This window comes from Mus caroli, chromosome 5 (assembly GCF_900094665.2).
Source record: "Mus caroli chromosome 5, CAROLI_EIJ_v1.1, whole genome shotgun sequence".
Taxonomy (NCBI): domain Eukaryota; kingdom Metazoa; phylum Chordata; class Mammalia; order Rodentia; family Muridae; genus Mus; species Mus caroli.
The window spans coordinates 34,431,625-34,455,811 of NC_034574.1; the positions used below are offsets into that span (position 1 = coordinate 34,431,625).

The window sequence follows — 24,187 nt, forward strand, 5'->3', positions numbered from 1 at the left end:
TTGCTAGGCCCCGGCCTAGTCTCACAAGAGACAGCTATATCAGGGTTCTTTCAGGCACTTTCTTAGCTGCAGGAAAGTTCGTGGGTAGGGCAGAGGGTCAGCCCTCAAGCTGCATGTGGCCAACACTCATGGGTTCTGTATATTTTCCCAGAAATACCAAGATACACGTGGTATGATAGCCACAAAATCCATGTACCAACATCTTTACCTGTCATGGTACCTACTCATGGAAAGAGAAACTGAGACAGACAAAGAGAGAGAGCTCCAAAGTTGTGCACCAAGATGCTACGCAGAGTAGGGTAGCATGATGCCTTAAACCAATGCCTACGGACCCAAACCCCTATGAACACAGATGCCTATTAACACAAATCCCTTTGGATCTGTGTTGGGCAAGGGAGAATAGAACAGTTTACATGTGCAAGGAAATATGTGTAATGCAAAGCAAATTCTTTGTCTACTTAGACAAAGCTCAGGAAAGGATTTGTTTTATTTCTTAGGCCAGCCTTAAAGGAATGTCTCGACAGTATTTATACTTTGATATCCTATATGATTGTAGTTGAAGGTCAGCATCTTTGAGAAGCAATTTGGTTTAGGTGAGGTCATGCAGTCAGGGTCCTAATCTGAAAGGACAGGCATCCTTCTAAAGGAAAGGCAATGAAGAGTTCTTTATGTGTCCAACATGTGTGAAGACAAGGAAGAAGGAAGCTGTCCACAGACCAGGAACCAAACCATATAAAGTACTGAGTCCTCAACACTTAATCTTGACATCTCAACCTCCAGGATAGTGAGCAATGAGTTAGCACCTGTCTCTAGCATCTGCTAGAGCAGCATCAACAGCACATAGCCCTCAGGGAAGCAGCAGAACTAAGCTCTTTGCTGGAAGCACTTCCACTGCATAAGCACAGGACTGTCTGCTGGATCCAGGCAGATGACATCACACAAGTCAGTTGACTGTTAGGGGCTGTAGCAAGCAAGCTGTGCACATAGTCCGTCTAAAGAGGTAGTTGCTGTCAACTCAGGCAGATGTCCTCCAAGTCCAGGGACTGGAATGATCTAATACTCAAGGTTTTCCAGATCTTACTATGAATATTTAAGTGGCAGATATTGGGTTTTATTAATTAGTACATGGTTATTCGTTGCCAGATAAGAACAAGGTAGCCTAGCAAACACAGGAGTGGATGTTCACAGTCAGCTATTGGATGTATCACAGGGCTCCCAATGGAGAAGCTAGAGAAAGTACCCAAGGAGCTAAAGGGATCTGCAACCCTATTGTTGGAACAACATGATGTACTAACCAGAACCCCGGAGCTCTTGTCTCTAGCTGCATATGTATCGAAAGATGGCCTAGTTGGCCATCAATGGAAAGAGAGGCCCATTGGACTTGCAAACTTTATATGCCCCAATATAGGGAATGCCAGGGCCAAAAGAATGGGAATGGGTGGGTAGGGAAGTAGGGGGCGCTATGGGGGACTTTTGGGATAGCATTGGAAATGTAATTGAGGAAAATATGTAATAAAAATATTAAAAATTAAAAAAAAAAGAAAAAAAAAGAACAAGGTAAGAAAAAAATGAGATGGAGAGTAAATCAAACCTGTAAGCTCAGATACCTAAGATGTGCACTTTGCCTATAGGTGAGCACTTACACAGTGGCTTCTGTAAGGTTTCTGGACTGGATAGAATTCTAGAGACATGTGAACAATCCACACATTGTCTTTAAAGAGTTCCCACTCAAGTAGAAGACACCCATAAAGGAGCTAATAACAGAATTTCTGAGTGAACATGAAGAGAGCCAGCAACTAAGAGGCTCCAATGGGAGAGAATTGGGAAGAAGCAGGGTGTGCCTAGGGGGAGACCACAGGTCAGGTGATGCCTGGCCACAATCATGGGGGAGACATAGGGCTTGCTCTGTGGAACCCTCAACAGGACATTCATTCTAGGTTGTCTGTAGCAGAAAACAGGGGTAGCTGTGTGTGGATCACATGCTGTTAGTGAGAGTTGGCAGAGATGAACTTTCAGGAGCTTGGGTGCTCCACGGTTTCCCCAGTGGTCAGTGTCAGCAGTGTTCTGAGTTTGAATTCCTGCAAGGCCACTTCATCAAATAGATTCCTACTTGGGGAAAGCTACTGAAAATTCTTGGAAATTTCTACTCATAGATTTAGTATATATGGGTGCTTGATTTATCACAGGCATATAAAAACAAGTATTTTGGCCAGGCATGGCGATGCATCCTAAATCCTAACGCTTAGGAAGCCAAGGCAGAAGGACTGAGCTGCGTAGTGAGATCCTGTCTCAAAAACATACAATAACGTGAAAGCAGCTTTTCATGGACATGTTTCATCACTGACAGTGGAGTTGTCCTGACATAGCTCTGTAAATCGAAAACACATTTAACATGTACAGCCTATGGAACATCCCCGCTGAGCGGCTAGGTGCACCAGTGTGTTGGTAGTTTCCCTGGTGACCTCACCTGACTTGGAGGTGCAGCAAGGGCATCACCCCAAGAGAAAACGATGCCAAGCATTGTTGGATCAGGTGCTACTCCAAATTTAAAATTAAAGTCCAATTTTTGCTGAATGCACTTTGCTTCCTCGCCTTAGTAAGACTGAAAAGTCCTATGCACAATTTATCTGTACTGCCGTGAATAAACCAGAGAAAGAACTACACCAAATACACAACCCGACCACAGGCTGGAGACATTGTTCTGTGCATGATACACTTGGCATGCAAGTGGATCTGAGTGGACTACATACTAGTGTTCCAACAGTGAGATAGGAAGAAGAGATAGGAGACTTCCCAGAAGCAGAGGCCAGCTGACAAGATACGTAAAACAACAACCCCCCCCAAAAGAGTTATCCTTTCTCAAACAAGGTGGAAGGGGAGCTTGTGCACCTTGAGTGGCACCCTGACCTCAACATTCATATCTATGCACACACACACACACACACACACAGAATCATATACATACAGCATCATATAGTATACACACAGAATCATATAGCATAGTCATATATGTACACACAAAGAGATGTCATATCCATACATAGCATAGTCATAGATTCACATAAAGACATCATATGTATACATACCATAGATATAGATGTACACATAGAGAAAGAAAGAGACACAGACAGACAGACAGACACAAAGAGAGAGGGAGAAGGAAAGAGAGAGAGAGAGAGAGAGAGAGAGAGAGAGAGATTTTAAGGCACATCCACACCCATGAGAAACTGAGGAACAAAGCTGGAGTGAAAATAATTATTGTAAGGCCTGGCACCACAGCAGGCACCGATATCAGAGTGACCACATCTTTTTTGGAATATATCTATGATGCTTAATGGAACAACATTCTTTGCCCTCTGCTGCCACATACACATATCCATAAACACACAGAAACCATGGGGAATTATACTTAAAAACAAAAACCAAACAAACCAAAACAACATTTAAATGCTATTTAAGGTCAATGTGCCTTTGTTATGATTATCAGCCTGTGCCACAAAATGAATTAGTGCCTCAATCTTCTCTGACTTGAACTTCAATTTATCCATAATGATTCTACGACAAATAAGGGACACCTGTTTCGTTACATTGCTCATCTAAAAGCTGTGTCATCTATCCAGATATGCTGCCCTTGACGTGACTCTGGTGGAGGTCTTTTATTTTTTCTTACTATAACTTCACTATCTTCAGATCAAATCTGATGGCACCTGTCAAGAAAGATCATTAGGATCCTCATCTTGCCTTCTTTCCGAATGTGAATACAAAATGATTGACTTGTGCTTTGTACCTTTAGAATATGATTTGTTTTCACTTAGATAAAGCATTTGAATTCTCTTGGCATCAACAGGAAACTTCCTAGCAGCAGTCAAATGAATCCCGGCACTCACAATCCGAAGGTTTGAGGAGTTAAGAGTTTGGCTTTGAACCCTAGCTCCACAGACCTTCTCTTGTGTAGCCCAGATCAAATCCTGTTATCTGTGTGCCTCGTTGTCTTATCTGAGATGTGAAGATTGCAACAGCACAGACTTTGTAGGATTGTCTGGAAACCAAAGGAAGTGTTAGTGTAGAAAGGGCTAAAGAGGCGAACTGGCATAGAGAAAAACCTCACGAAATGTCAGCCATTGTTACTCTCTGACTTCTGTCTTCCATTATAGCAGATAAAGGCTCTATTCAGGTGGTCTAAGTAACTAACCTAGATAATCCCAGGCACATACAACAGGTCCCTACAAAGACTCCCTTGCTTGAAAGGATCTGTGCACAGAAATGGATCCATGTCAAGCTACTGTAAGAAGCGGGGCCCAGTTCAGCTTTGTGCTCTGAGTTCTTTGTGACCTTGCTCAAGATTTGGGAATATTGTAGCTCTCACTTGAACAGGGAATTAATTAGGACATCTTAAAAGAGAAACATTCAGAAAATTAAGACACGTTTTCTTGTGGCATAGTAGTTACCTCAGATTCCAAACAGGACAAGGGGTTAGCCATAAACCCTTATCACTCACCATCAGTCTAACACACACATGTTAAATGCAGCAACACATATCAAATTTGCAAGTTGCTAAGGTATTCTTAAAGAGCGGGGGAGGAAGGGAACTGTTTTTAATAGAGAAATCACAATTAATAGGGAAATCTACTGTTTTCAGATTACAGTTGATACTTATTCAATGAATATTAATGGAACTAAAGATCTGGTATGGAGTAGATGAAATAGGCTAAAGAACAGCCTATAAAAGGATGTTTAGTCATTACAAGAATGAAGTAAGATGAGAATGTCTCTTCCCCAAGGGCCCACTGTGCAAGGAAACTATGGACAGAGAAACAGTCACTTCCACAACGAGAGGCAAAGGACTGGAACTGATATGACACGATCAACTGAAAGAAGTTTGCAGTGTGCTTCTTGCAGAAGACACTGAAGATGATTTGGTGGCCTCGGACAACTAGAACAGAGGTCAGCACTTTTGACTGAGGTCCATGCCCCAGCACAGGGGTAGAGAAACAGGTAAAGAAAATAAATCCTGCCTCAGGTCTGTCTCCTTGGAGGCCATACTTTTCCTTCAGGGTGTCAGTTTTCCATTTAGAGAGGGAGAAAGGCCACTCTGTGGCTCTACTTGAGAGAACATAAGAATTCAGTGCACTGTTATAAAATCCACCCTGACTTTCCTGATGCAAAGACTTTCCATATACAGGAACTTGATGGCATATACTCTGCTGTAACCTGGACAAAAATGATAATAATAATCTGGATTTTGAAAGAACTATATTTGTCCCCTTAAATAACTGTCCTAAGAATGATAGGAAATTGCAACAGTCCAAACACACTTGAGGTAAAAGGTTCCTCCCTCAATACAAAAATGTTGCATATTTTTCCTTACAGAGGAAACAATAACAGAAAGAAGAAAAAAGGCAGACTACAAGACACAAAGTTTCCTAGCCTGGTCTTTATAATGGACCTTAAAATCTACCCAGGTAAGGAAAGAGATCAGGTAACAAAAACCTCATGCACTGGCCTGTCTAAGCCAGTTAGGCCCAACCCTAGTAAGCCCTGCTACCAGATTCCTACCACGTGGCCTGTTGTCAACCCAAGGTTCTTCCATAGCTTCATTTGGGATGTAGGTGACAAAGCTGAGACTGAGAATGGGGATCAGTGTGAGCGGGCTCAGATTGCAAGACTCAAAAATAATGTTGTCCTAGAAGCAAGAGACTTGAACCCCAGGAGAGCTCTCTCACAGTAAGGTTCTGGTGAGGGATTCCCAGCAAAGACAGAGAATGGGGAGCAAGGACCTTGACTACAGAAGGGCTACCTACACAGGCTGAGTTAACTTCCTTAGACAACAAGGGGCAGCTGTGCATCTGAACTCACACATGAGCTTGCCCTCAAAGCTGATGTTTCTATTTATAATAAGTGAACTTTGAATTCATAATAATAGTACTTTCACTTCCCAACTACAAGGACCACATCCGTCCCTTGAACCTCGCTCAGCAAATCCATCTACAACATTTCATTCTCTATTGCACGGTTGCACCAGGACTTAGGGCAAGGCACCAAGCAACATGCAGAATTAGTTGTCCTGTTGTCTGGGGCCCAAGTCCTCAGGGACATAGCCAAGTCAACAGTGGTTATAACCACATCCTCTGGAAGGCTAGCGCTTTCCCAGTCCAGGAGATGTGTGTTGCTTATTCAAGTCACTTAAGCGTGAGGTGACAGCCTACTTCTCACGATCTCCGACTTGAGTTGCTTGCTTCATGGAGGCTGACGACAGGGCCCTGCACACTCAAGTCTCTCAGGGATCCTGTAAGAGAGCAGCAGCCACTGTTTTAAGCAGATCAGGTCGCAGCCTGAAGGGAAACCAAACACACCCCAATGTAGCAAACAGGAGATGGCTCCTAAATTCACAGGTCCTCCCTCCCTAAGAACCAAAGCATAGGACCATTATGTACCTGGAAAAGAGATCTGTGCTGGTCTCCACCCAGGACATGATTTGCCATGGGATAAGGATGTACCCAGAAAGAACGTAAGGATGACCCAGAGTGATGTTGAAGACAAAAGGCAAAGAGGCTCTAGAACAAGAGGCAGTGTGCCCTAGATGTGGGGATAGTCATGCCCCTGATCCATGTGGGAAAAATCACAGGACTCCCTTTATTAGACTACGGAGAATGAAGTGGGGAGGCATTTCTGTGGACACACCAGCTGCCCAACTTGGAAGCTCATTAATACTTTCACTTTTTAAAGGCAAAACAGAACAAGAAGAGAGAACATTTACACACCTACTATATGCATTAAATGCTCCAACTAATTAAATGGACTGTCATTAAAATCACCATTAAATGCATCATTGCACTTAATCATGAAGACTGAAAAGGCGGGTAGCAGGTTCTCTGGTGTTTTCATTCAACAGTTATTATGTACCAACAATAGTCTGCTGGGCTATAGGGGCATCTTTTGGCAAATTCCCCATACTCTATAACTCCATCTCCTGAAATAGATTTAATATTAAATAAATGCACAAAGAGAATTGTATAAGTTGAAATTATGAGTGAATAGCCAAGGAAGAGAGAAGTGGTTTACGTTCCCAAGGTGGCATCTGTACCTTGCATATGTCCTGGTATGAGATCACAACTATGTCTAAACATATAAGACTGCAGTTTCTGAGATTTCCCATTGCACCAGGGGACAGGGGAGTTTGTTTATCTCTGAGTTTTGTAAAGATTGCCCAGGACATCAGGAAAGACTAACAAGGGGAAATATTGAAGACTGCAAATGGTTGCAAATGTTATAGAGCCTGCTGAGGGGAAGAGAGGAAAGCAGACAGATAAAAGATCTGTATTTTAGCTGAAGATAGCAATAAAAAAGAAGTTATGAAGTTCAGCCTGATCAATCACCGCCTGCCCTGTACAAACACCGCTATAATAGTTGCTCAAAGAGAGATCGATTTGAGCTTTCCATTGACAAATAATTTTCTACTTTCATTGTTTCAAATGCCTCTGTGCCTCAGTTTCCTATTATATTTTTATACACACACACACACACACCTATTTACCTATGGGCTAATTTTTGATGGCTAGGAACTATTGGGGAAATCTAAAGGGTTTTGAGAATTCTCTTCCTGCTTAAAGAATAGAGAGGCCCCAGGTCAATGTCCCCCTCCTTTAGAGCAAAGTACTGACATCACATGTTTGAGGGACACTGGGAGCTTTCATTACACTAGTGTGGGGCACCAACACATAAAAGGGTCAGTGAACTATACTCAAGATGGTATTCTTGGTTTTCAATTAAAATCTGCTTTTCCAACAAGAGATACCGATGATGTGCCAGGTTGCCTAATGACTGTTCTCTATATATTACAAATAAGATTGTCCATCAATTAGTAAAACATATTTTACAGATAAGACAATGAAGGTTTTAAAAATCAAAATCACTTCCCAAATAAATGTGAAATAAGATGGAAAAACACCTCTTTCCTGTTCGGGGTTATTTTCTTGTGTTTGCCATCTCAGAAAACTCCAAACTACTCTCAGAACAGTGCTCTAGCCCTATGTGTGGTCTTACACCCATGGAGGATGCAGAAAGGATGAATGTAGCATCCCCTTAAAGAGATCCTCCACACAAGGAGCTCAGAATGGCAGAGGGAGAGAATTCTCCCTGAATACCTGTTTCCAGGAAGGACAGAGCATACAGGATGCCACTCTAAAAGGGTTCCCCAAGAGAGGGTGTGAAAACAATGGAAGTCCAAAGCACAACTGAAGAGGAGATGCATCTCACCAGAAGACCAGCAAGGACACAGTGGCTGGTCCCTCCACAAGGTGGCACTTGGTGCCCTTGTCTTTCATCTGCAATTTTACACTGGGCCAGGCTCTCCCAGCTTCTCTCTAGTTTGACAATTGATTTTTATCGCTTTCCTTCCATATCAAGAGCCTTACTTTGGGTTGCTGAGCAGTGGAACACAGGATGCAGGTTCATTGTTCTAAGTGCCTGCACGAGGCTATAAGCAGGGATTTGCTGTGGAGGGTCCTGTCACATGCTACTGGAGTCCCTGTCCTTGACTTCCATTTATCTGCTCCTATTGGTTTTCCTGTTGTGTTGTCCTCTCTCTTCTCCCTACTCCCTCTGCCCCTTCCTGTCTTCATTCTTGTCTCCTACAACATGCACTTTTGGTAGTCTGTCCTTGTCCTATAGAATTTCTTCAGTGGGGTTTCTCATGGATAAGATAAATTAACGTTGCCAAAACTAATGACTGACACATTCCCCTATTAATATAATACGGGGGCTTTAGTTCTTGGCCCCCGAGATACATTATTATTCAATTCCCTATTCAGGGCAATTGCCATTTTCTGTTGTCAGCTTCATGTGGCAGTATCTGTCAGGCACTATCTACCTATTGGCATAGTTTATTTGTTTAACGGAGCATTAAACAACCATATGTTATAAATTTAAGCATGTCCATTTCCCAGATGTGAAGACTGAAGTTTAACTGTGAGAAACAACTTACCTTCTATAGTATGGTTCATTCATAGTAAACTTCAACAAGATCTCACTGGCTGGATAACTAAAAGTAATTCTGCTCATATTTTTCCAGATAATAGTCTATAGGAACACATTACTAGGATGCTGCTCATGTTGCACAAGGAACTAATACTGTAGCAACAGAAATAGATTATTTTATCTTAAGCAATTATCTTACCATTGAGGAAACTATTAAAAACTGCCTTGGAAACTAAACATTCAACAAAACTCCTTGCTAATGTGATGCCCTATCTAGTGGCTGCCAGATCGAACATCTCTTATCCATCCTCACAGCAGGTTCTAACTAAGATCTCCACTGATGTTCCTAGTCCCAGTCCAGCCAACCAGGTAAGGTGCATGTGAAAGGCCCTCTACGGGACTGACAGTTATCTAATGGAAGAGCAGTTATACAGGGGGAGCTTGCAAATCATTTACTCCACTCTGGTCCCAGTGGAGCCCTGTGAACAGTTAACCTTTTTTTTTCATTACTAATTTTGTTATTTGACCATTCCATGCATGTATATAAAGTCCTAGAATTGCTCACTGCCCCTTATCTCCTCTCCATCTCTATAGAACACCATCCACCATTCCCATCAGTGCCTTTCCCAGGCTCATGAATATGGGGTTGATGTGGTGACTTATGTGGTTTAACCAGAGCCATCACTGTGGTCACTAGATTGGAACCATGCATTGGAGCCTGGCGGGGTCACCAGTGGGAGTGTAACTACAGACAATGGTTTTCTCCTCTGCCTAAATCTATCAGCATCAAATATCTCAGCAGTGAAGGACAGGGCCCTCTGAGACCCTCCCCTAGCCATGCTTAACTTGTGTAGACCCAGCGCTCCTGTCTTCATCTATGATTAGGGAATCACTGCAATGGCTGTATCTTGTTAGGAGAGAACATTTCACAGCCCCATCTCCTATGGTATGGCTTTTAGATTCTTTCCTCCCTTTCTTCCATGATGTTCCCATTGCCTCTGAGGGGTGGATATGAATTGTGTTTGAGAGCTAAGCACTTATTCTCAGCACCTGATGCAGCTACGAGTCTCTGCGGTCACTGTTTGTTGTTCACTAGACAGGATCTGCTGGTTTGACGTCTGTGTTTATAAATGTCAGTATTTAGGAGGAAGCTTGACAATGTCAGTTTAGCTAAGCAACAATATTCATGTCCCACCAGGGCCCATTATCTCCTGTGCCATGGGTTTCTGAGCAGGTTTGCGGTCCCAGGTATGGATCCTGTGGGGCCAAGTCTCAAACCCAACCAAAAAACAGTTGATTACTTTACAGTAGTGCCACCGACAAAATGAGCTGATACATCTTGCCCAGCAGGCTGGTTTGAGAGTAGGACTCATGGCTGCATGAAGAGCATGGGTTGACACCTTCTCTTCACGCTTCCCCAGAAGTACCTTCTCAGAGTGTGAAAGCTAGCCTGCAGAGGGGACACTTCTTCTTCTATTCCAGCTTGAGTTCTCTTCGCTAGGCACCCATGGGGTATGGTGTCTTTAGCGACATTGTCTTACTATCGGACTGGCAACCAAGAAAATGATAAGAGCTTATGTTGTTTTGGAGGTCCCTGACCAACAACTCATAAGGGCATATCCTGCCCTTGGCATGGAGTTGTTGTTTTAATAACCCATGGCCTTCAGAGGCAGCTTTCTCCAGCCATGCTGGGCATCTCCTTTCACACAGTTTGTTAAAAAAAAATGATATATTTTAATTTGGTTACAAGATAATAGGTTTCCATTATGTTTTTTTTTAATATCCCTACATCTGGTTAACTTTCCTGCATACTGCCTTTTCTCCCCTACCCCCCAGCCCCGTTTTGCTTGTCTGCCCTATATCCCCGTCTTTAATTTCTCATTGCCTATGTTCTATGACCCTTCTCTCCTTTATGCCATAATCCTCCCAATGGCCTCTTCTTAGTTTTCTGGCTTCTCCAGGTACTGCAAGTTAAACACACAGAATTAGAGATTCTAATACTAGGTCTACAGAGATGATCTTGGAGCGATATTAGTATTTAATAAGGCCCTGCCTTAGCAGTCCCAGTACTCCTCTGGTAGCCTCACAGGTCAAAAACTCCTTCTTCCCACAGATGGCTGAGAAAGACCTGACTCATGATATCATGGTCTTAAAGAGATACTGTGAGTTTCAGTTACTAAATACATATCAGGTTCTGCTTCCCTCTTTTTAGCAGGCAAATAAGATCTCTTAGACTAGGCTGCTCCTTGCTTAGCTCACTAGGGAAAACAACATTTCTGTTTTGTCTTGGACCATTCCCATAGGCTAAACCATTTCACCTTTGAGATTACAGTGTAACCCTTTCCTTAACCTTCACATGGTTTGGAGTTTTCAGAAAAGTAACTTCTCACAAGATGTAGGAAACTCGTGGGACTTTGTAAGTAGAGGATAGCAGGAGAACATCACCACAGATGGACAGACCCCAGTACTCAAAAATATTAAGGATACACTCTCCCACTGACCTATATTCTCAGCCCCCCCCCCGACCTATATCCTCAGTCCACAGTAAATGAATTTTTAAGTATCTGGGATACACCTAAACTGCTGCTTATCGTTTTTCTGAAATTTAATTAGCAGCCTTATATTTGCATCTGCGAAACCTATCAACTTTACCCAAGGCAACTTCCTGAGCATGGCACTAGGCACTTGTATGTCTTTATAGCTGCAGAATAATGTTGAGAAAAATTAAGGCCCAGAAAAGTCACCCATTATTGAAAGCCAACACAAACACGTAATACCAGCAAAGCCAAAAATAATTCAAAAATAAAATCTCAGATATCTGTCCCTGACACGGAGTCCCTCTCTCCTCCCTATGCTGGAAAGAGTCTGTTTGGAGAAGGGGTGGGAGTCAAGGGCAAACCAGCTTTACCTAGGAGACTTTCAGCCTGCTCGGGTCCCTGTTTCTGGTGCAGTTATTTTTTCTGAGCACAGCAAGGCAAGCATGCCTTTTCATTCCAGCTTCATCTGCAATCACCTTTCTCTCACTGTATTCTAACTGCTGATATAGGACTTTGATTGACTCTCCTAAATGAAAGAATGAAGACATTTACATAAAACAACCTACTGCAGGGCTTACAAGCCCTGAATCGGCAGGAATTCTAGGGGAAAGGCGACGACAAGACGTAAAATGCTGAAGTGGAAGTTCTGGATGGATGAAAGGAGACGTGAACCGTTTTCAGTCTAACACTTAAACAGAGTGTGGGTTACTCATTCAATCCTCTGGGTGGATTGAATAATCTTAAGCTATCTGCTCAGCGCAGGTAGAGGATTCTCACTGCAGGTTCAGCATCTACCAGCTTCACCCAGGGGATGGAAATAAGCGATTTATTTCGAGGCCTCATTTTACTTAAACAGAAAGCCAAGAAGCCAAGCTCTCTCACCTTTGTAGGACTGCGGAGGGTGGACGGGTAGGTTAGGGGGGGGGGGGGGGGGGGGGGGGGGGCGGGGGGTGGGGGAGACAGCTGGTATTATTGCCAGTTGCCAAAGCCAGACCTTATCATTACCACATTCTTTCTGAGTCAGAGGGTTTGTGTGGCTAAGATCGCCTCAACAATGAGCTCCTGCCAAAGGACTCAGCTGAATTTATACTTTGTAGACCCCAAAATAATTTATTGGGTTCTCAGTAAATGGATCCACACCAATTCTGACTATGCTTTATTCTTATCCCTTTTATTTTCTAATACCTCCCTCTCTCTTTAAATATTTCTTCCCCTCGCCCTCCCCACCCCCCATTTCCTCTGATGAAGACTCTCAGGGTTTCTCTTTTGAGGTAGTACTTAGGAACAGACACGGTGTTCTAGAAACTGAAGCAAACACACACCTCCAGGTCTTCGCTCTCATGGAGCGCATCTCCTTGTCTCCTTGTGGGGGAGTTCAGCATAGTAAGCAAGTGAGTCAGTCAAGTAGCAGGATGACGACAGCTAAGCACACTCAGGGGCCACACAATTGTCTTAAGAAAGACCGAAAGATTTGAAAAAAAGGGAACTGTGACGAACGAGGCTCATCTCTGCGATAAGCCCACTGAGGACAGCTAAAAACAGTTCCCACCTTTGACACACAACCTTGCTGGTTTATCTGACTGCCTGGAAGTTCATCGGGAACTCAAAATATTTTTTCATCTCCTGGACAACTGTCTATCAAGAAAAGCTGGGTAGATTTGGAAAATGGCCTCTAAGGGTACAATCATCCTTCATACTTTGAAAAAAAAAAAGAAAAAAAACTAAAACTAAATACTTTGCCCTCAAGAGACAATGCAATAATAATTTTTAAGAAAAGTTAGTATCAGTCAAAGAAATTGTCACTAAGGAGGGAATCCAGGCAAGGAAAAGAAGTGGGAAGGTACACAGGCAAGCTATTTCTGGCACAAATGTATGCACATTCACTGTTCAATTAAAAAGGCACTGGGTACCAGTGTTCTGAGCAGGGATTCTCCACAAGAACATCTTCCCTAAGCCCCTCCAGAGATCTGGTGATCCAATCCCTTGTGACACTGATGCCTTCCACCTTGGTCTGTAATATCATTGATTGGTTTGGTGGTCCATCACTATACTTAATACAAGGGCTGGTACAAGGCTTGTGTTCAGCATGCCTACCCATCGATTAAAACTACAGAGAAATATCAGAGATTAATTTGAAATTGCAGAGTCCAATCAAAACTCCATATTCCCACACTGAAAACCGTTTTGTGTCAGATCATGAAACTTGACATGGTCACACTGAACTAGAGCCCAGGCTAACTGCCTTAGGCCCCTCAACTTACCAGCAACCCTGACCTTTCATCTCACACTTCCCTGATTTTTGTTTCCATCCTTAGCATATACCAGTCTAAGTAGGAGGGATTTTCATTAGTTCTCCTGCTTTGTCTTCTACTAGATGTGCACAGTGGTGAGGGCTTCCATCTGTTTCATACCCCACTGTGTCACTGGCAGGAAGAACAGTCAATAGAGCGGGGTTGGAACTCAGCAAATGAGTTAAAGGTGTAAATGGGATTCTAAAACTGCTTGCAGAGATAAAGACCAGTGGCATCCCGAACTGGCTGAAGCAGATCATGAGGAAGGAAGTGACTATAGCATCCATACCCCTTTCCCCACATTCCTGTTGTGGCCTTACAGGTAAGATCTTCCGCGAGTGTCACATTCCAAGCAAAGCTTCCGTCTATCCCAAGCACACAGAAGCCAATAGTCTGCAGGTCTGTGGGAGAGCTCCGAGGCCCCTTTATAGGAAAATGCTCTGCACACTCACGTGTGTTATTTAGATATGTTGAATAGGCTGCTAGAAACCGATGTCTGTAAATTTTACATAAAACTGCTAACCTGTCATTTATATTAAACACTAAACAAACCCTGGCAAGGTTAGGTCACAGGTTTCACTAGCAACGGAGTGTTGGATCTGAGCTGTAGACCTATGCAGGCTGCTTCTTGTCTGGCTGCTGAAGGCACTGCCATTTGCGCCCCCTGCTGGAATGTTACCAAAAAGCAGGCAGTATGCGGAAGGAAAGAAAAAAAAATTAGGAAAGATGTCCTTTGGGATCCATTTCTGTTATGTTTAAGCCTTTCCTTCGAAGAATAATGTATTCATTTTTCTAGTCCTCTCCCGGTAGCACATAACTATTGACAAACTATGGCCCAGTAAATATTATTCTAACGGCCTGCAAAAGCTATGGACTTAATTCCCTGTGGGTGGAGGGAGCTGAGAAGGCGTCATGCCAGAGGCAGTCCTGAAGATGGATTGTGGAGGCTGTTTGCATCAGCTGCTTAAGATGCTGCTTAACGCAGACACAAAAAGGAAACTGTCTGAAGACTCGGTGATGCCTCTAGGATCCAGGGAGATGCCGAAAATCCAGGCTTGGAAAATGAGAAGGAATGAAGGGGACCAGACTCCAGGGATCATGTCAGGATGGTGCCCAAGGAATAGCTCCTCTGGGAGCACATCCTGAGACTTGGATGCTGCTGCTGACGCCAGCCACTTGATCCATGACCCAAGTTGATGATAAACACTCTACAGTTTCTGTGTCCTTACACTGCTCCCTCCAGATTCCAATTCCCTGGTGGGTTCATTTAACTGAGTTCAGGGCTACAAGATACAAACTAGGAAAAGAAACTCTACCTCCTACTAGGAGCATCTCTCTGACCAAGACAGTGGAGATTCTATATAGAAAAAAATGATATTTGGTTGCTGGGTACCTTCCAGACACTTAGTGGGACTTCGAGTGGTGATGGAGGGAGAGGCCCCCCAAAGCAGTACTGAAGTCTGTAATGAGAACACATAGATCTGAATTTCAATCTGGAATCCTCTGTACCTTCAGAAAACTGACAACGTCTCCTAATCTGCAGATTCTCAATTGTTAAAATAGAAATGATACCATCTGCTCTTTTGAATAGCTGTGAAGATTCCGTTCAATCATTCATTCACTTTTCCAAACCCGTTTTGGAAAATGCATTAAGTGTTTGATACTGAACTAGGCTCTAGGGACAAATTCTGAAAAAAAGAGAAAAATGAAAGACAGAAAGGCAAGCACTTTGTGCAAATGACCAACTTAGACAAGAGAGACCCACAAAACTGGTTATGCTTCACTCTCCCCCAGCTGAGTCACTGTCTTCTAACTTTTCTCTGTTTTTGATTAAGTGATATTGTCCTTCCCTACAAATTTATCTACTTAAGACACATGTACACACTGAACTTAAAAGTAAAACTACAGCAAAAAACTTTAAAAGACAAGGGATGCAGGTCCATTCGTAGAGTACTTGCCTAGCACACTGGTTTGAACCACAGCACCAAAATAACTGGGTGCTATAGTTCATGTCTATAATCCCAGCACTTGAAATTAAGAGCAGGAGAGCCAGATGATGTCCAAGGTCATCTTTAGCTACAGAGCAACTTGGAGGTCAGCCCAGGATATATGACCCTGTCTGAAAACAGACAAAGAAGAAAAACAACTCTAAAAGTTAACGCTGATCCTGGAAATTGTAATTCTTAGAAACAGTGAGGCTCAGAGATGACGTAACTCATGGAGAGTGCACATAAGATGAAACTTATTTAAATCTGCCCTCATTTTAGGTTTAGTGGCTGTGATGAACTCCGATGCAGGCACACCCCAATTACAATTAACATGAACATTAAGTAGATATAAAATATAAATGCCAGAAAGGCAAATTAATCAAAATTTTACAAGTGTTTTGTAGTCAGCAAAATGTCTTTTATGCTTATTTTATCATTTCCTCTTAATCATTCTCCAGTCACTAATCTACAGGAAAGACTAGGAGATGTAGAGAGAGGAAACAGTGGGCCTAAGGTCATGGGGACAGAGGCTGGCCTCATCACAGCCTTCAGTCTCTTGATTTCTTGTTTCAGAAAGGAAGCCTAGATAGAAAGCAGATGGTTCCATGGCTAAGTTGGGGACTGGAGAACTGCAGTGTTCGTATTTTCTAACCTCAGATGGAAAGTGCTGTCTGTCCTTCGGTAACACCTTGGAAGACAATTCACAGAGCAGCCAAGAAAGTGCTACACTCCTCAGCTCAGGCTCTGGAACTAGTGTCTAGATACTCATGGCAGACATAGGTTATGACCCATTAAGGCATCCCATGTTTGACTATCTTTGCCTCCAAATCTAACCACGCAGGAGAGAACACGACTCAGTCTTGTCGGTAGCTCTGTGCCACCCAGAGTGCAGGTTGGGTCTCAAAGAGGCAGAGCACGAAGCTGAGCAGCACATACCAGCCAGCTCATCCCTCCCCCTCCCCCCCAGCCACTCCCCTTCTCCCACCTGCTTTGAAATCACCACTGAATTTTAACTTAAGACAAGAAAAGCTCCTGTGAATCTTTCCCTTCCGAGAATCCCTGGGATTTTTCAAGGCTGAGAATTTCTCCTTCTGAGGATGAAAACACAAGTCCCAGCTATCTAGACGACTTTGAGCAAGGAAAAGCTCACTCTGCTTATCAAGGTGTAGGAAGGGTATAATCTGCTGGAGAGATAAAGGTTATGCGCCCCCCCACACACACACAAACACACACACACACACACACACACACTAGCAGCAAGGGCCCTCCACATGTCCAAAATCCCCTTTGTAAGATCAAGGCACCACTTTCTCACCAGATCACCTGTCTAAAACTTTCTGTCTTAAGACATGGTATATTGCATGCACAGCAGCTTGGTAGAGGATGTGAAGCCCAGAATCATAGCTCAGTCCTGCTCACTAAGACATCTCTGGCTGCTGGCTAATTAACTGCAGAGACTTAAGAGTGCTTAGTCAGGAAGTTGTCCATCCCTGTCGAACAAGACTTAGATGGGTAACTGATGGCCAAAGGGGCTCTTTTAAAAGTTCACCTTCTCATACATGGCCGTGGAGGTGTGTGTGTGTGTGTGTGTGTGTGTGTGTGTGTAACCTTACATAATACAACAGTCCATATCAATGTTATTTTCCCAATTCAGTGAATGTAAAAGTCTAACCACGTTGAAAATAAGGAAGGGCAGTCCAATGCATTGTACCTTAAGCATTCATTTGGAATTTTAGAAGGGCTAATTCTAATTGTACTCACTTTTGCTGGGAAAGTAGGAAGCAAGACTAATTCCTGGTGTCAAAAGGAATTAGTACTTCAGAAATGCGGGGGTTGGGGGTGCAGAGTTGAGCCATCTCTATCTCCTTTTGTGAAAAACTAAAGTTAAATATGGAATTTCTGGAATAAACTCCTGGGTGGAAGCTGGTAATTGAATTTCAACAAATACAGTGAGCTTTGGGAGCAATGCTGAGACCACAGTACCTTGTGTCCCCCCATCCCCAAAGCAGCTGGTCAAATACCCAGGGCTGGGGCAACTGGGGACTGTGCTGGAGATCTGCTCCCACCCCGCTTGGGAAATGGCTGGGAGGTGGGGCAGCCTGGGTGCTGGTGATACTTTCCTGAGAATACTGAGCTCAGACTGAAGCAAGGGCGAACTCTCTCCTCTCCCTTATTCACGGTCTCCTCTACTCACCCCAGCTCCTGGCTAACAAGAGACCTCCTCTGGGAAAGCAGCTTCAAGACTGTGGATCCAGAGTTGGCTCCTTGGGATCCCCCCCAAAAGCATCTTAGCATAGTTAAGGATAAAAATAGCCCCGGGATAACGCGGAGGGAAGAGGAGGAGTAAAGCGCAAGGCAAAGCAAGAATACCACGGGCTTCTGCGTTGTGTTGTGGGGGTTGGCAAGGAAGGGTGCTACTCCTGGTCCAGAGGAGAACCTCGTGTGTGCAAATAAAATAAAGTGCCTCCTTAGCTTAGGTTGTGCCATAAAGAATCGGAGGCACCCACAAATAATTGCTAAGTCTGGCACAGCCCTCCAATCCCTGGTAGGCATCTGGCTCCAGCACTGGCTTCTCCATCCTACTACTGGTTTGAGCCCCAGGTTCGGAGAGCTGGCTCTCCAGTTCCAGGAATAGCAGGGTCCAGAGAAAAACAGCGGAGTCCACTGCTCTAAAAGCGGGTGTGTATGGCACACCTGAAGAGGTCAGGCTCCGAGCGAGCTGTGCTCTTTCTAAACACAGGCTTCCCAGGTTCGTGTACGGACATCCATTATCCACCACCCTCCCCCATCCGCCTCCTCTATCGGTGGTACTCGAAATAGAAGCCGAGGTGGGAAAAAAGTAAAAAAAGTAACATGAAAAAAAAAAATAATAGCCGTATATAACTGGCTGTCTTAATACTTACGGTCCTGCCTGTCACCTTCTTCTTCGAGTACCCCGGGAGATGCTCAGTCTCCCCATTATTGCTACCAAATGCAAAGGCAAACTAGACCAAGGCTTCCGCACCCGAGATGCCCCATTCCAGAGGGACTCCTGTTAGCTGTCCCCTGGCCCAATTCTCCGCCCCAGGTGGTACCCGGGCTCCGCCAGCGCTCCACTCTAGCTGCAGTTGCCCAAGGTCCTAGAGAGAAGCTGTGGCGCTGAGCAACGGGCAGCGACGACCCTCTCGAGTCAGCTAGGGACATAAATCCAGTCTTTTAATAGTCAGAAAGTCTGGTACCTTATAGTTCATCTCGCGAATTCTAGAGGTGAGGTTTCGGAGCAGGAGACAGGAGGATCAGATAACCCCGAGTCTTGCCTCCAGTGGAGTGTGTTCTACCTGCTTTAGCCTTATCTCACCTTGGGCTTTGCACTTGAGTAAGTCGGAATACCAGAAGAAGGTGCCTAGGCAGCCCTCACCCCTCGCGCTCCGCGCTCACCTGAGTCGCGTACCCGTCCAGCCGGTCCGGCGCCCTCAATCCTCTCTCCGGCCGGGCCATGGGCAGCACCGCCGCCAAGTACCTGCGCCCTTTGGAACGAATTCACACTCACCCCGGGACGGGCGAGCGGTGAAGGGACACAGGCACTCACCGAGAGAGACCCGGCGGTGACCGCAGCTCCGGGCTGCAGCGCACTGAGGACCTTACAGGCAGGCGTTTTGGTGCCGGTTCTACGGATGGGAGGAGCAGGAGGAGGAGCAGGAGCCGGAGGAGGGGACAGTGGAGGCCGGAGCTCCGGGAGAGCGCGGAGGGCAGAAGAGGATCTCGAGCGCCCACTGCTGCCTTGTTGGCTCTGGTACTGCCTCGAGTCCCGCCTCCCAGGGAGTCCCTGAGAGCCGACTTCCAGCAAGCCAGTTAAGCACCGGATTTCTGCGCTTTTGGGTCCCGAAGGAGCCGGCTCCGCTCACTCAGTACCTCGGCTCCTCGGATTTTAGTCTAAAGGGAGAGACCAGCGCAGTCTAGAGGGTGGGGCGTGTGGCTTGGGTGACTTTATCCACCTTGCAAACCCTGGACTCCTGGTCCGCTCCCTGACCCCTCTGGGTCTGAACCTTGGGCCCATATGTCCATTATCCTTTTCATAAATTCTGAGTGGTCCCCAAGACCTTCGCAGTACCCACGTGTGTTCCCACCCAGTGTTCCTTACCAGCAGGTGACTCGCTTTAGGCGCCTGTGCTCGGTGTACAGACCGGGAGGTCTCTGGAGCCGGTAGCTCCATCTTGTGCTGCAGCAGGGACAGGAGCCACTTGAAGAGGTGGCTTCAGAGTGTGCCTTGTCACCATGAAAAACCCTCTCTCCAAAACCCTATCTCCTTCGGTTTCGCCTCAAAAAGACCGACTTAAGGCGAGCCCGAAGAATTCAGCTTTCCTTTAGCAAAAGTAACTAGGCTGGCAAATTTCACCTCTGAAACTAATCAAGTTTTTCCTGCGTTCCAAAGCTGAGAGGTTTTGTGAGAGAGCCAACCTGAATACGGTGACTCAGTTTAAGATTTGGAGGGCGGAGGAGCTGGAATCTCCTTGGAGACACTGGACTGCTTCAGCCCAGAGCAAGTCGCCTTCCAAAGCAGGTTACCAGAAGAAAAGAGGAGCAGGCAAGGGTGTGTGTGTGTGTGTGTGTGTGTGTGTGTGAAAGGAATGAGAAAGAAATAACCAAATTCAAATCAAAAGAACTTCTTTTAGCTACTTTAATATCTTCCATATCTTAAAACTCAGAATATAAATATTTATCATTTATATTTCTAGAATCAACATTTTCCTATCTAAGGGGGAAAATTCCTTTGGGAAATTGACCTCGTAGCTGGTGCAAAGATTAGCCTCAGTCCTCTTAGAAGGCAAACAGATGCCCAGTACAGTATATTGTGGCTTATAAAGCAGGCAACATCTTGGAGAGCTTAGCCAAGTCTTCTTTTTCAATGATAACTTACTAGAAAATTTAATGATTCTGGCTACTTAATCTTTGAATAAATGTAAAGTTGATATGCCCATTTCAGGTAAAAAAAAAAAAAGGGAAAAAAGTGCATTCACAAAAGCCACTTTAAATCTGCATTTGGAAAAGTCAATTTAAAATTTACTTTAGATTTAGATACATAATTTTTCTCTCATGCTATGAAGTTGGGTAAAATCCTGCAAATATCTATTGTGATCAAATGGAGAGTTCAGATTAAAAGGGCTGCCAACTCTCAGTTATGGCCACCTTAAGCTTCTTCCAGATGCCAAGCACAGTGGAGATGAGGAATCTGTCAACACAGGGTGGGAGGGGTGTTGATGTCCTAAGTTGGTTGAGGTTATTTTTCCTTCCTGAAGGGTCAAATGTGTTTCAATGTCCAATACATGGTATGAAGTACACAAGCCATTCCTGAGACACAAAAGGAGATTTGCAAGAATTCTTCTATTCATACCTTGGAAGTCAAAGGCCAGTTAACCAGCTTTCATTATTTCCTGCCACAAAAAAACTCAAAAGAAATGAAAACCCCAGCCCCAGTTCAGAGTCTCTGTTAGTCACCTTTGGCAGAACCTACTCCATGCACATTCAGCAAGTGATAGGAATTGGAGCACTGACCTTACAGTTGCCCATCCACACCAATATTATCAAATATTTATTGATCAATAGTCAATGTTCTTAAATTTAGGTAAATAAAAATACCAATGAGCTTTCTGGCTGTCTTTTTGTTTGTTTGTTTGTTTGTTTTTGTTTGGATGTATATGACTGCTTAGACATTGATCTCTCTCCTAGATGTCTTCTGGGACTCCCTTCTGTTCACTCCTAGACACCTGGTCTGCTGTATCGGCCCTAATACTGTATTAAACAGAGCTGGTTTGGATTCTGTCTTCGCCAGTATATTAGAAGAGCCTTGGCTTTGAGTAACCATACAACTGACCTTTTGTAGGTTCTCTGACAGTATAACTTAAGGACCACCCCCCCTGAAAACTAACAAACATAAAACCCAAATAACATCAACAAAGCTCACAACAAACAAACAAACAAAAAACATAAAAAAAATCTGTAGGGGCTATAGAGAAAGTTTGTCAGTGAAATGCCAGCATTGCTCCAACAGAGGACCAAAGTTTTCCTAGAAGAGAAGGCTCACATTGCCTGTCAGTTCAGCTCTGGTGAATCTAATACCCTCTTCTATACTGGCAGGTACATGTCTCACATATAAGTGTACATATGATTTTGTGTGTGTATGTGTGTGTGTGTGTGTGTGTGTGTGTGTGTGTGTGAGAGAGAGAGAGAGACAGAGAGACAGAGAGACAGAGAGACAGAGAGACAGAGAGACAGAGAGACAGACAGAGACAGAGAGACAGAGAGACAGAGAGGGGGGAGGAGAGAGAGAAAGAGAGAGTTCACACACCTACACCTAAAATAAAATAGTTTTAGTAAGTTTACACATTTGATATTTTAAGGGTGGTTTGATTTGGTTCAGGGTGAGAATTGAGGCTCATAAGAGACATGCTAGCAATCAACCAGAAAACAACTGTCACTCAGTTCTATGACCCAAGCCAGTGTCATCAACTAGAAAATGAGTGCATTTACAGATGTCTTCTGCACCACTAGTATGTAAGCTATTAGAGCCATTGCTGGATACTTGATATGAGAGATAAATGAAACATTAAGATATCACTGCTGCCAGCAGAAACTCTTGCACCAAGGAGCAGTAAGCCTTATATGCACAAACCACCTTTACGGATTCATTCATTCCGGCTAGATTGTAGACTCTGTTCACAGAAGATCAAAGCTGAAGGCATGCAAAGGAAACAGAAGCTGGGTGACCTATGGCTTTGGTCAATAACCTGCAGTAACAACATCTAAGGTAGAGCCAAGATATGAGTCAGGAGCTGGGTAAAACCAATTATATACCCTGTATCTTCCCTGTATCTGCTCAGTGTGTGTGTGTGTGTGTGTGTGTGTGTGTGGTGTATTATAAATATGAACTTATAGTATATGTGGAGGTCAAAGGTTGATTGGAGTGGATGTCTTCTATATCTTGCCACCTTATTTTTTGAGACAAGATCTCTCACCAAAGCTGGAAATTATTGTTTTCCTAGACTGACTGGCCAGAGTCTACCCTCCTACAATACACAAAATATCTGCCTTTCTTTACCTATCCCAGATTGGAGTCACAGATGCACTGGGGATCCAAGCTTAGGAAGCAGGCACTTTACTTCCCAAGTCATCTTCCCAGAAAACATCTTCTGCTTTCACAGTAACACAGGCGCACACACACACACATGCACACACACAACCACCCCAGTTTACAAGGAGGATAGCTTGTTTAAGGTGACATACTAATCAGAAGTTTCTCTTACCCCTTCCCAAAGATGATTAACCCTTCTCTATTTTGAAAAGAATTGAGTTCATTAGTGCACTCGGTGAAGTGGTTCATCTAGACAGATTCCCTTCCAGTTACAACTGAGCTCCTAGCTCAGTGCTCTCCATAACTGAATGGTTTGCTTCTGTTTCTTGTGTTGGTTTGCTTGTCTTTTCTTTCAGATGAATGATGAGTAAGGAGTAGATCAGGAGGAGAGGAGCCAGGGTGTGAGGATCAGAGTGAGCCCAGTGAGCCGACTTCAGAGGACTCAGGGTTCACGTTACTCTCTGTCCTGACTCTGAGGAATCATAGCTACAATCCCCGCCTAAAGGGGCTGCCCTATATCCTCTCTCCTCATAATGGATGTTTGAGTCTTTCAGGTTAATAGCATGAATTTTAAGGAGTCCAGTGGGATTCTTTACAAGCAGTAGAAATTGGGATCAGGTTAAAAATCCAATTTTAATAAACTTTCCAAGTCCTGATTTAGATGGTGTGCTAATGGCTCTCTGTGCTGAATCACCTTAAAAGTCAAATGTATTTTTAAAAGGTTCTCCTTGTACGGGAGGCTTGATGGATATCACTTAATTGTGCATTGTGCATTCCTGTCTTCATCAAAAACGATCATCTAAAATTGAAGCGAGCTGATAGGAAATGCAGCCATCCTTTGAGCTCCTTGGTTACAAGGAAGGCTTTGGGGTTGTGAGATGATTTTCCTTCCTTTTGACCACAAACAAAGGGAGCATGATTACACTGTGTGAAATGGCATCTTCAAATTTCTCCACTAATTTGATTGTGCTGGGGTCTAAGGCTGCTTCTGTTTCTTTTGATTTGCTAATTAGCCAGAGTTGTCTGCTTGGGTAGAAAGAAGCCAGGGTCATGTCCACAAACATGAAATCTGGGGAGTCCTTCCAACTCAGCTGGCCATCACATTCCTACCCTACAACCCATCCCGAATCCTAAACTGTCTACACTCATGTGCAAACAACCCACCCTTCTGTGATTAAGAAGCTATGCGATGATTTTCTTTCCTCTGAAAACATAACCTGATTTCTTTTTGTATTGTGTGGTCACATGACTAAGTTTGGACTTGGCACTCTTACAATTTTCTTCATT

At 44.0% G+C, this 24,187-nt stretch overlaps 1 protein-coding gene across 1 annotated transcript in view; it reads right to left on the bottom strand.

Annotated features, from left to right (window-relative positions):
- The window catches only part of Hs3st1 (heparan sulfate-glucosamine 3-sulfotransferase 1), a 32,409-nt gene extending 12,984 nt beyond the window's left edge, over nucleotides 1–19,425 (bottom strand). The window contains exon 1 of the mRNA XM_021163912.2: nucleotides 19,210–19,425. The gene's annotated coding sequence lies outside the window, so the exon portion shown is untranslated. The remainder of the gene's footprint in view (nucleotides 1–19,209) is intronic.
- Nucleotides 19,426–24,187: the final 4,762 nt, after the last annotated feature.